At 39.2% G+C, this 12,373-nt stretch overlaps 1 protein-coding gene and 1 non-coding gene across 10 annotated transcripts in view; both read left to right on the top strand.

Annotated features, from left to right (window-relative positions):
- Positions 1–12,373, top strand: part of TMEM150C (transmembrane protein 150C) — a 94,161-nt gene that overhangs the window by 60,016 nt on the left and 21,772 nt on the right. The window lies entirely within an intron of this gene.
- On the top strand, positions 10,819–10,958 carry LOC131759036 (U4 spliceosomal RNA). Its single transcript, XR_009336370.1, has one exon. It is a non-coding gene; the product is annotated as a U4 spliceosomal RNA (small nuclear RNA).

Raw genomic sequence — 12,373 nt, 5'->3', positions numbered from 1 at the left:
TTGGATTATGTTTGCTAGTATTTTGTTCAGAATTTTTGCATCTATGTTCATCAGTGATATTGGTCTATGATTTTCTTTTTTTTGTGATATCTTTTTCTGGTTTTGGTATCAGGGTGATGGTGACTTCACAGAATGAATTTGGGAGTGTTTCTCCATCTGCAGTTTTTTAGAAGAGCTTGAGAAGGATTGGTGTTAGCTCTTCTCTACATGTTTGATAGAGTTTGCCTGTGAAGCCATCTTGTCCTGGGCTTTTGTTTGTTGGGAGATTTTTAATCACGGTTTCAATTTCATTGCTTGTGATAAGTCTGTTTATATTTTCTAATTCTTCCTGGTTCAGTCTTGGAAAATTGTATCTTTCCAAGAATTTATCCATTTCTTCGTGGTTGGCCATTTTATTGGCATATGGTTTTTTGTAGTAGTCTCTTACAATCCTTTGTATTTCTGCAGTGTCAGTTGTGATTTCTCCTTTTACATTTCTAATTTTATTGATTTGCATCCTCTCCCTTTTTTTCTTGGTGAGTCTGGCTAAGGGTTTATCAATTTTGTTTATCTTCTCAAAGAACCAGCTTTTAATTTTATTGATCTTTGCTACTGTTTTCTTCGTTTCTATTTCATTTACTTATGCTCTGATCTTTATGATTTCTTTCCTTCTACTGACTTTGGGTTTTCTTTGTTCTTCTTTCTCTAGTTGTTTTAAGTTTAGAGTTAGATTGTTTATTTGAGATTTTTCTTGTTTCTTGAGGTGAGATTGTATTGCTAAAAACTTCCCTCTTAGAACTGCTTTTGCTGCATCCCATAGGTTTTGGGTCGTCGTGTTTTCATGGTTATTTGTTTCTATGTATTTTTTAATTTCTTCTTTGGTTTCTTCAGTGATCTCTTGGTTATTTAGTAATGTACTGTTTAGCCTCCATGTATTTGTGTTTTTTACAGTTTTTTTTTTTTTCCTGTAATTGATTTCCAGTCTCATAGCATTGTGGTCAGAAAAGATGCTTGATACAATTTCAATTTTCTTAATTTTCCTGAGGCTTGATTTGTGACTCAAGATGTGATCTATCCTGGAGAATGTTCCACGTGCACTTGAGAAGAAAGTGTATTCTGCCACTTTTGGATGGAATGTTTTATAAATATCAATTAGATCTATCTGGTCTATTGTGTCATTTAAAGCTTGTGTTTCCTTATTTATTTTCTGTTTGGATGATCTGTCCATTGGTGTAAGTGGGGTGTTAAAGTCCCCTACTATTATTGTGTTACTGTTGATTTCTTCTTTCATGGTTGTTAGCATTTGCCTTATGTATTAAGGTACTCCTATGTTGGGTGCATAAACATTTATAATTGTTATATCTTCTTCTTGGATTGATCCTTTGATCATTATGTAGTGTCCTTTTTTGTCTCTTGTAACAGTCTTTATTTTAAAGTCTGTTTTATCTGATACAAGTCTTGCTACTCCAGCTTTCTTTTGATTTCCATTTGCATGGAATATCTTTTTCCATCCCTTCACTTTCAGTCTGTAAGTGTCCCTAGGTCTGAAGTGGGTCTCTAGTAGGTAGCATATATATGGGTCTTGTTTTTGTATCCATTCAGCCAGTCTGTGTCTTTTGGTTGGGGCATTTAATCCATTTACATTCAAGGTTATTATCATATATATGTTCCTATTACCATTTTCTTAATTATTTTGGGTTTCTTTTTGTGGATCTTTTTCTTCTCTTGTGTTTCCCACCTAGAGAACTTTCTTTAGCATTTGTTGTAAAGCTGGTTTGGTGGTGCTGAATTTCTCTTAGCTTTTGCTTGTCTGAAAAGCTTTTGACTTCTCCATCAGATCTGAATTAGATCCTTGCTGGGTAGAGTAATCGTGGTTGTAGATTTTTCTCTTTCATCACTTTAAGTATATCCTGCCACTCCCTTCTGGCCTGCAGAGTTTCTGCTGAAAAATCAGCTGATAACCTTATGGGGATTCCTTTGTATGTTATTTTTGGTTTTTCCCTTGCTGCTTTTAATATTTTTTCTTTGAATTTAATTTTTGTTAGTTTGAGTAATATGTGTCTTGGTGTGTTTTTCCTAGGGTTTATCCTGTATGGGACTCTCTGTGCTTCCTGGACTTGGGTGACTATTTCCTTTCCCATGTTAGGGAAGTTTTCAACTATAATCTCTTCAAATGTTTTCTCAGACCCTTTCTTTTTCTCTTCTTCTTCTGAGACCCCTATAATTCGAATGTTGGTGCATTTAGTGTTATCCCAGACGTCTCTGAGATTTTCTTCAATTCTTTCCATTCTTGTTTCTTTATCCTGTTCCTCAGCAGTTATTTCCACCATTTTGTCTTCAAGCTCACCTATTCATTCTTCTGCCTCAGTTATTCTGTTATTGATTCCTTCTAGTGTATTTTTCATTTCAGTTATTGTGTTGTTCATCTCTGTTTGTTTGTTCTTTAGTTCTTCTAGATTTTTGAGTATCTTTTCATATGCCTTTTGGCCTGTATGTCTTCTTTGGAGAAATGTCTGTTTAGATCTTCTGTGACATTTTTCTTGTGTCTGTTCTTTTTTTTAAAAATTGTGGTAAAATATCATATAAAAGTTACCATTTTAAGTGTATAATTTAGTGGCATTAAGTACATTCACATTGTTTTGCAACCATCACCTTCATCCATCTCCAGAACTCTTCTCATCTTGCAAACTCTGTAGCCATTAAACACTAACTCCCTATCCCCTTTTTCCCCCAGCCCCTAACAACCACCATTCTACTTTCCAACTCAATAAAGTTGATTACTCTAGGTACCTCATATAAGTAGAATCACACAGTATTTGTCCTTCTGTGACTGGCTTATTTCACCTAGCATTATGTCCTCAAAATGTCCATGTTGTATAGTATGTCAGAATTTCCTTCCTCCTTAGGCTGAATAATACTCCATTGTATGTTTACACTGCATTTTGTTTATCCATACATTGATGGACACTGGTTGCTTCCACCTTTTAGCTACCTTGAAAAATGCTGCTGTGAACATGGATGTGCAAATATCTCTGAGTCTCTGCTTTCAGTCCTTATGGGTGTTTATCCAGAAATGTGTTACTGGCCCAGATGGTAATTCTATGTTTAATTTTTTGAGAAACTACCACACTGTTTTCCATAGTAACTGCCCTATTTTACATTCCTGCCAATACTACACAAGGGTTCCAGTTTCTCTCCATCCTCACCAACATTTGTTATTTTCTGGGGTTTTTTTGGTTTTGGTTTTGATTTTGATAATAGACATCTTATTCAGTGTGATGTGATACATCTTTTTTTGATGATGTAGGTTTTTAAAATTATTTTTCTATCATGGTAAAATATGTATAATGTAAAATTTACCATTTTAACCATTTTTAAGTATACAATTCAGTGGCATTGATTAGATTGACAGTGTTTTATAACTATCACCACTCTATTTCTAAAATTCTTTCATCACCCCGTGGATGAAGTTTTTAAAAGTGAATTTTAGACACTATGACAATTAATCCCCAAATACTTCAGTGTGCATCTCTAGAAAATAGATACCTTTTCTTATATAATACAATATTTTTATTGTAAGAGCCTTCACTCACATTCCATTGGACAGAACTTACACACAGGGCCACACTCACTTGAAAAGGAGGCTGCTAATTATAGTGTAGTTTAGCAGCCACTTGCTGAGTTATAATGGAAGAAGGAAGAGCGGATTTTAATGCTATACCAACCTACAGTAATAAAACAATGAAGACTTAATTGGTTCACATTATAAGAAGTTTGGTAGCTGGTGATATCGGGAATTTAGTACAGTGTCTAATGATATTATCAAGGAGTCAGTTCTTTCCATCTGCTACTCTACCATCCTTAGTATTTTGGCTTTGGGTCCTTGTGTTTGTTGTCTCATGGTTACATGATGGCTGCCATAGCACTAGGTATCATACTTTCATAACAGCATCCCAAGGGGAAAAGGAGGAGAGTGGGCAGAAAAGAGGCTTTCCATTGCATCTCATTGGCCAGGTGCAAGGGAGTCTGGAAAGATATTTGTCTAAGGAAAATGAGATAGCTATGATTGGCTTATACTGGCCATGACTTATACTCTTGGGCTGAACACATTGCTGTCCTGGGTAAAACTAGATTCTGTTAGCTAAGAAAAAGAGGAGAAATGATTGTTGAGTTGGCAATTATATCTGCCATATGTGGGAAATATTCTTATTATTGAAGATATAAGTGGACTCTGAGGAGGATCTTGGCATAGAAATTCTAAGAGATTATTATTGAATTGAAATACTGGAAGAAGGGAATTCCTTCTGGGGTTATTCCATGAATGGTGCGAGGACAGTATGTTCCATCTATTTCTGAGAAAAAGAATCATTTGGGCCACTAGCGTGAATGGATCCCTATAAGTCATTTGTCAACTGAATGAAAGTGATTGATTTTAGAAATCAAGAGCCCATTGAAGAAAAACCAGTCACCATTCATTCTACATAGAAACTATCATATTCCTTTGGAGATGGTAATAGTTTAAAGAATTCTGTTATTAATTAATATATTGTTTCTTTCCAGTGCTCGTGGAAATTATTTTGGCTCAAAATTGGGTAGGGTAGTGGTAAGAGGCAACTAGAGTTTCCCTGATGGCGCAGTGGTTGGGAGTCCACCTGCCGAAGTGGGGGGCGTGGGTTCGTGCCCCGGTCCGGGAGGATCCTGCGTGCCGCGGAGCGGCTGGGCCCATGAGCCATGGCCGCTGAGCCTGCGCGTCCGGAGCCTGTGCTCCGCGGTGGGGGAGGCCTTAGCGGCGAGAGGCCCACATACTGAAAAAAAAAAAAAAATTGACCTCATGGCTTGAATAGTATTGTTTATATCTGTATGATTAAAGGAAGTCATATATTTTTATATGACACCAAGTCACTCCAGCTATCATGCTTTCGCAAACTTAGGATTTTGAAAGCAAAATTTTAACCATCAGCATATTGAGTTTGCTGTATTGCAGATCTCTATGCTGACTTACATCTGAGACCCTGTAAACATTTTAGGGATGAAACAAAACAAATAGTCCTTGTCTTTACCATCTATAATTGTAAATGAATTACAAAATAACACACGCTCTCCACATTTGTCTATGATACACGTGGAAAATAACTCGAGATTCCCAGAAGGTTAAAAAAAAATTCAAGGATGCTCTTGGTCCATAGACACTGCAACAATCCTGGTCATTAGTGGGTGACTCGTTAATCTTTCCTGCTCCATGCCAGCTGGCCCTGGGAGCAGAATGAAAAATTGGCAGAGAGCTTATTTCCTGATAAATTACAAAATTTTAAGAAAGATAACTGAAGACCCCGAAGATCACTTGCAGTGGCATATAGTTAAGACTTATTGAAAAGCCATCAAATGTTAGGCACTGTTATCAGAGCCTTAAATGTATTTTCAACCCTCAGAAAAACCCGATGAGTAGGTACTATTATTGTTCCCACTTTACTGATGAAGAAACTGAGGCAGAGAGAGTGCTGAACAACCGAGATCACACAACCACTATAATAAGTGGCAGAGGGGCTTCCCTGGTGGTGCGGTGGTTGAGAGTCGGCCTGCCGATGCAGGGGACGCAGGTTCGTGCCCTGGTCTGGGAAGATCCCACATGCCGTGGAGCGGCTGGGCCCATGAGCCACAACTACTGAGCCTGCGCGTCCGGAGCCTGTGCTCCGCAGCGGGAGAGGCCACAACAGGGAGAGGCCCGCGTACTGCAAAAAAAAAAAAAAAAAAAAGTGGCAGAGCTGGGATTCCAAGCCCTGGTAAGCTGGCTCCTGAGTCCATGAACTCTAGCTGCCTCTCACCACTACCCTAGGTTATACAAAATCCTTCCAATTCATAACAAGCAAATCTTTTCCAGCCCCAAAAGATATTATCTTAACTTTTGAGACATTTCACTGTCATAAGTAGTTTCTTATTAATAAAGTTTTTAAATCTGTAAATCAAGATGATCCAATGGGCTTTCTTTTTCCATTTGTTGCTTGGAGGAGTTTTACCACCACCTGAAAGAACGGAAAGTTTGTCTTCAAGGATTATCATTGGTAAACAGTATGCTATATTCTTTGACTTGAGTAGCTCCATTAGATTATACTATAAGAATCATCTGTTTGGAATTTGGTGATAAAATTATGAATATATGACCTCAACTTTATCAAGACCCGTTCATGTAGTTGGAGTCAAATCACGTTTTTCAAATCACGTTCATGTAGTTGGAGTCTTGGGTGCTGAGCAAATGTGGCCTTAAGTAACACTTTGTTTCTTTCCATGAGATTGTAAATTTTCAAATGACCAAGTATTCTCTTGAGCGTTAAAGCTAGAAGACTTACAGAGGAACAAAAGTGTCGACAGCAGAGCCACTGCAAACGTTTGACAGTTCATTTTTCTCTCTGAGGAAGAAGGAGTGCTCAGGGAAGCAGGGAGCAGATAGAGATTTTCAGCCTTTGTCTCTGCGTGCTCAGCAGTCTCCACTGTGCAGTCCCACTCCTACCACAGATTCCATGAAAGAGACTGAAGATCGCTCAAACTTTGAGAATGCTATTTATTGGAAGAAAAGAACATGCAAGAGAAATGTACAGGGGATTATCAGTACTGGCATTCGAGGAGGATTTGACCATCTGGATAACAGCTTTGCAAATCATTTGGGTAAATGACACTATTTGGAGGGGAGTCTTCCAAACTGAGTCTAAATGCCAGAACCCTTTCAAGAAGGCTTATGCAATTCTGGCTCTTTTCCTCCTTTTGTCAGAAACGCATTAGGTGACCTTGTTCCAGATATAGTTTACCATTTGGGACATGGAAGCAATTATCCTAAGTTTTTTCCTATGAGGTATTATTGGAAGATTAATATCAATGGAGTAAATATTACACAAAAATTTTTAAAAGTATAATTCAGAATGCACAGATAAAACTATCTTAAGAGTATGGAGTAGTCCTTCCTTCTTCCCCTATTTCTTTTTCTTTTTTTTTTTTTTTGCTGTACGTTGGCCTCTCACTGTTGTGGCCTCTCCCATTGCGGAGCACAGGCTCCAGACGCGCAGGCTCAGCGGCCATGGCTCACGGGCCCAGCCGCTCCGCGGCATGTGGGATCTTCCCGGACCGGAGCACGAACCCGTGTCCCCTGCATCGGCAGGCGGACTCTCAACCACTGCGCCACCAGGGAAGCCCCTCCCCTATTTCTTTAAAATGGCAAGGAAAAATGTATCCTCATAGCTGGTAGGTACCATGTTGATGCAGCTCAGGGAAAGAGTGGAACTTGTCCTCGCTTGGAAATGTAAGTAAACTTTGTGTGACACTTTCTACTGTGATAGGAAGCATTGGGCCAGTTTATTTTAATGGTGTCTGGAAGGATGGGAGAAAGAGAACCACCTCTCAGTTTTAACTTTTAATTTAGATAACATTGAGGCAATGAAGAGAGTAGATTGAATAGATCTATTCATTTTTTTCTTTTAGAAGCACTTCCAGTCAAACATCTGAACTTGTCAAGCCAGAACACCTTATGAACCAAACCAAATCAAACATTCATCTCCTGGCATCTCCAGAAATCCTCCTCCAGCACAGAAAGTAGAGAGCATATCAATGTTTTTTCTATTGCAGGTTCTTTGGTTACATTATCAGCTGGGTATGCGCTAAGGAAAGATTATTTTGGATAAGAAAAGTATATGTAACCAAGTCCCCTTCTTTGGTTAACACAGTCCCACCAGGGAGGGAGAAGGAAATAAAAGCATCAAGATAAGTCAGATGCGGTATTGGTAGGTTAACAAAACCAGAAGCTGGTCCTGAAAAAGCATTTTACTTTGATTTTCTGGTCTCCATGATAACTCAAAGGTGGGTGGGGAGGTGAAGTAAGTAAGGGAACTTCCCCCATCTACACACATACACCTCACTGTTCTGTTCTTAACCTCATACTCGTCAGTTGATAAAAGAACCTGGCATGTTTGGGTGTATTATGGCTTAAATATATGTTCTTCATTATAAGAATCTTCTTTACTACTTATTACTAAGTCAGAAGACTGACTTAGCTCATCACCTGATCCTTGTTAAAGTGATTTATAAATGGTCTAGGGTCTTATCCAATTGAATAAGACAATAGAAATCTATTGTTTAAAAAGACATAACCTCGGGCTTTCCTGGTGGCGCAGTGGTTGAGAGTCCACCTGCCAATGCAGGGGACACGGGTTCGTGCCCCGGTCCGGGAGGATTCCACATGCTGCGGAGCGGCTAGGCCCGTGAGCCATGGCCGCTGAGCCTGTGCTCCGCAATGGGAGAGGCCACAACAGTGAGAGGCCCGTGTACCGCCAAAGAATAAATAAATAAAAATAAAAAAATAAAAAGACATAACCAGATCACAAATTTAAATGTAAAATTATACATCTTTTAGGAAAAAAAATACAGGAGGAAATCTTCGATATTAAGGGCTAGACAAAGAGTTCTTAGTCTTGACATCAAAATCATGATCCACAAAAGGAAAACTTGGTAAGTTAGAACTCATCAAAATTTAAAAAGACAGTCTTTTAAAAAAATAGTTCTGGATACTATCAAGATACCATAAAATAGGGAATTCCCTGGTGGTCCAGTGGTTAGGACCCCATGCTTTCACTGCCAAAGGCCTGGGTTCAATCCCTGGTCAGGGAACTAACATTCCGCAAGCTACACAGTGTGGCCAAATAAATAAATAAATAAATAAAATCTGGCACAATCCCTGTTTAAAGAAAAAAAAGAAACCAGAAAATAACAAGTGTTGGTGAGGATGTGGAGAAACTGGAACCCTTGTACATCACTGGTGGGAATGTAAAATGGTGCAGCTACCATGGGGGTTCCTCAAAAAATTAAACATAAAATTACCATGTGACCACCAAGTACCAGCAATTTAATTCCAAGGTATATACCCAAAAGAACTGAAAGCAGGGACATGAATAGATATTTGTGTATGTCATATATATGTTTATGGCAGCATTATTCACAATAACCAAAAGGTGGAAACAACCCAAGTGTCCATTTACAGATGAATGGGTAAACAAAATATGGCATATACATACAGTGGTATATTATTCAACCTTAAAAAGAAATGAAGGGCTTCCCTGGCGGTGCAGTGGTTAAGAATCTGCCTGCCAATGCAGGGGACACGGGTTTGAGCCCTGGCTCGGGAAGATCCCACATGACGTGGAGCAGCTAAGCCCGTGCGTCACAATTACTGAGCCTGCGCTCTAGAGCCCGCGCTCTAGAGCCCACGTGCCACAACTACTGAAGCCCACGTGCCTAGAGCCTGGGCTCTGCAACAAGAGAAGCCACCACAATGAGAAGCCCGCACACTGCAACGAAGAGTAGCCCGCGCTCGCCGCAACTAGAGAAAGCCTCACACAGCAACAAAGAACAAAAGCAGCCAGAAGTAAATAAATAAAATTAATTCATTTTTTAAAAAAGAAATGAAGTTCTGGGACTTCCCTGGTGGTCCAGTGATAAAGAATCTGCCTTCCAATGCAGGGGACACGGGTTTGATTCCTGGTCAGGGAACTAAGATCCCACATGCTGCGGGGCAACTAAGCCCGCACACCACAACTACTGAGCTTGCGCACCTCAACTACAGAAGAGAAAACCTGCAGGCCACAAGTAGAGAGAAGCCCGCGTGCTGCAAAGAAAGATCCCACATGCCTCAACAAATATCCCGCGTGCCGCAGCTAAGACCCAACACAGCCAAAAATAAATTAAATAAATAAATAAATCTTTAAAAAAGGAAAAGAAATGAAGTTCTGATACATGCTACATCATGGTTGAACCTCAAGAACTTTATAATAAATGAAATAAGCCAGGCACAGAAAGACAAATACTGTATGATTCCACTTACATGAGGTAGCTAGAGTAGTCAAAATCATAGAAATAGAGAGTAGAATGGTGGAGACCAAGGGCTGGGGAAGGAGGGAATAGAGTTATTGTTTAACGGGTATAGAGTTTCAGTTTGAGAAGATGAAAAGGTTCTGGAGATGAATAGTGGTGATGGTTGCACAACAATATGAAGGTATTTAAAGCCACTGAATTGTACACTTAACAATGGTTAAAACGGTAAAAATTTTACATTATGTATATTTTATCACACATACACAAAAATAATTTTTTAAAAGACCCTGTATAAGAGGATAGAGATGCTACAGACTTGAAGAAAATAATTTGCAAACTACATGTCCAAAAACAGACTAGTATCTAGAATATATGAAGAAATCTCAAACTGTTTTTTTATTCTCAACTGTAAAAAAAAAAAAAAGAAATCCAAGTTGAAAATGGGTAAAAGACAAAAATAAACATTTCACTGGGGCTTCCCTGGTGGCGCAGTGGTTGACAGTCCGCCTGCCGATGCAGGGGACACGGGTTTGTGCCCCGGTCCAGGAAGATTCCACATGCCGCGGAGCAGCTGGGCCCGTGAGCCATGGCCGCTGAGCCTGCGCGTCCGGAGCCTGTGCTCCGCAGCGGGAGAGGCCCGAGTACCGCAAAAAAAAAAAAAAAAAAAACACATAAAACATTTCACTGAAGAGAGCATACAGATAGAAAATAAGCACAGGAAAAGATGTTTAATATCACTAGCCACCAGGGAAATGCAAATTAAAACCACAATGAGATATCACTATATGACTATCAGAATGGCTAACATAAAAAAATTGTGATAGCACCAATTAACACCGATTATTTAATGATAACACCAAATAGTGATATCATCGATAGTGATAATGATGTGAAGAAACTGCATCAATCATACATTGCTGGTAGGAAAATTAAATGGTACAGCTGCTCTGGAAAGAGTTTGACCGAGTCTTTAGAAACTAAACATATATTAGCTTTGCACAGTGGCAGTATTGTAGCCAATGAGGTTTATCCAAGACGTGATTATTGCTAACTGAAAACTTTTCCCAATACCCCACCATAACGACTTGAAATATAGTCCGCAATGGAATTTTTGACAGTCTCTATGGAGATTGAAAGAAAAAAACTAAACATGTATTAGCAAATGACCCAGCAATTGCAATCTTGGGTGTTTATTCCAGAGAAATAAAAACATGTTCCAGGACTTCCCTGGTGGCGCAGTGGTTAAGAATCCGCCTGCCAATGTAGGGGACACGGGTTCGATCCCTGGTCCAGGAAGATCCCACATGCCATGGAAAAACGAGGCCCGTGTGCCACAACTACTGAGCCTGCGCTCTAGAGCCCACAAGCCACAACTACTGAGCCCACGCACAGCAACTATTAAAGCCCACGCACCTAGAGCCTGTGCTCCACAACAAGAGAAGCCCCTGCTCGCCCCAACTGGAGAAAGCCCGCAGGCAGCAGCGGAGACTCAATGCAGCCTAAATAAATAAGTAAATAAATAAATATTTTAAAAATAATAATCAATTTTTAAAAACTTTTGTTCCCACAAAAACCTGTACACTAATGTTCATAGCTTCTTGAGCAATGGCCAAAATCTTGAAACAAACCAGATACCTTGTAAGAGGTAAATCAACACACTTGGTCCATCCATACCATGGAATACTACCCAACAATGAAAGGTACCAAACTATTGATCAACGCAAACCTTAGATGGTCTCCAGGGAATTATGATGAGTGGAAAAAAGTCAATCCTAAAGATTGCATACTATATGATTCCATTTGTATATCATTCTTGAAATGGTAAAATTATAGAAATGGAGAACAGATTAATGGGTGCTAGAGATCATTAAGGAGGGTGCAGGGGAGGGAAGTGAGTGTGGTTATAAAAGGGTGATATTAGGGATCTTGGAGGTGTTGGAACTGTCCTGTACCTTGACTGTAGTGGTGGCCACATGAATCTACACATGTAGTAAAATTGCATAAACTAAATACACATGCACACACACACACACACACACACACACACACAGAGAGAGAAAGGAGAGCATGTAAAACTGGTGGAATCTGAATAAAGTGAAAGGATTATATCAATGTCAGTATCTTGGTGTTGATATTGTACTGTGGTTATACAGGATGGGAAGACAGAGTGAAGGATGTACAGGATCTCTCTGTTTTCTTTCTTACAACTGCCCATGAATTTGCAGTTTTCTCTAAGGGAAAAAAAAAAAAAGCATAACCAATGTAAACTTCCTGAAGAAGCACCAAAATAGTTCCATTAGAAGCTAAATAATACAATTATCCATAGACTTATTCTTATCACCTCCCAAGGCATCCTTTTATGTTAAAAAAGGGAAACTTCATCTATCATTAGGCAAGGGATACAGTATGGTTTTCTCATAATTTGGATATAAGGTTTCCCTATGAGAATTAAACTAGTAAAAATAAAACAATTTAGGAGAGTAGCCATTAGCCACCTTAGCAGCTTCCAAAACAAAATAAGAAAAGCAATGCATACGTAATGATA

This window comes from Kogia breviceps, chromosome 6 (assembly GCF_026419965.1).
Source record: "Kogia breviceps isolate mKogBre1 chromosome 6, mKogBre1 haplotype 1, whole genome shotgun sequence".
NCBI lineage: Eukaryota > Metazoa > Chordata > Mammalia > Artiodactyla > Physeteridae > Kogia > Kogia breviceps.
This window is presented reverse-complemented; position numbering and strand designations above follow the sequence as displayed.